We start from the raw sequence: 1,332 nt of genomic DNA, 5'->3' as shown, positions 1-1,332 counted from the left end.
TTGGGGTGGGGGGCTACATTTCTCCTGGATTAATCTGAATCTTGCCCTGCATATCACAAGTTGTACACTTGTTCATTTAACCACGGCCTTGATTTTTCTACATGGTAAGCCCAATGGTGCAAAAATTTTATGGGTATATAAATCCCAAGGTCTCAAATTTACATGTCAAATATCTGCATGATCAGAGTTTGCTATGTGGCAAAAAAGACTTCAGGATTGCAAGAGGGAATGGCATTAGTTGGAAGGGTAAATAAGTGGGTTTGATGTTAAATTTGACACATGGTCAAGCTGGCTAAATATTCAACAGTTAAATTTGTCAAATCATTCTTTTTGTAGTTGCGGGATTGAGTTGAAAAACAGTCTCTCTGCAAAGGGGGGTGGGGTTAAGGCTGCATATATTATGAGTTTTCTCAGATCTTGCATTGGCGGAAGCCTTGAGCGCCAATTAAGTCTAATTTTATATATAATATAGTACTTGGATATATTTTCTGGAATGGGATCTCAGTATCCTTTCTAACAAAGCTGACCCCCATGGATAGAGGTTGTGGGATTGGACCCTATCGTGTAAATCCAGGCCCATTTCTACTCTGTCACATAAACTGCTGACATCAACATTATGTCAGAAAGACAAAACTTGGTCATTGCATGTGGAAAATATCTATTTCCATATGGTACATGCCATGTGAATTTGGTGTCAAAGTACAATGTAACAAAAAATAAGAGAGTATTTTTGGTCTATTCCATGCATACTTTTGAAAGAGGATGAGAAGGAATTTTCCCTTTTTAAGATATAATAGCAATTCTTTGTCATGCCTTTGACTTTCATCCACACTTGCTGATGCCCATGGGGAAAAAAATCTCATATGTTTTGGTCCTCTCTGAACTTGGACACTTTTACATATTAATCAATCTAAAACTGCAAAGCATTGTTGAAAAATCAGGTTTTATAACTCGATTCATCCTCAATAAAACTTAGTGATTTCAGTGAGTAAATGATTAGACTTGTCAAGTTTAAATCAATTTGGGCAAAAATACCAAAACACAACCGAGTCAAGAATACATGGATTGATTCACTTTTTGACACTTGTTTGAATCTGATCATGCGATAAGGTAACAACCAATAAACCAACTGAGCAAGTAGTTGTCTTCTAATAACTATTCATTATAACAGCAACTACTTAGCGTAGTTGGTGATCTATGGTGTGTAAAAAACCATTTGATTTGAGTAGGGTTTGTTTAATTTTAGTTGATACTCTATAGCCTTGGATCATCACAATCATGAATTAAACTGGGAATGCATTTTTTTTTTTTTTCTAGCATGGTGTGTTTAAA

Source organism: Macadamia integrifolia, chromosome 7, assembly GCF_013358625.1.
Source record: "Macadamia integrifolia cultivar HAES 741 chromosome 7, SCU_Mint_v3, whole genome shotgun sequence".
Lineage (NCBI taxonomy): Eukaryota > Viridiplantae > Streptophyta > Magnoliopsida > Proteales > Proteaceae > Macadamia > Macadamia integrifolia.
The sequence above is the reverse complement of the archived record's forward strand: the minus strand, read 5'-3'. Positions refer to the sequence as shown.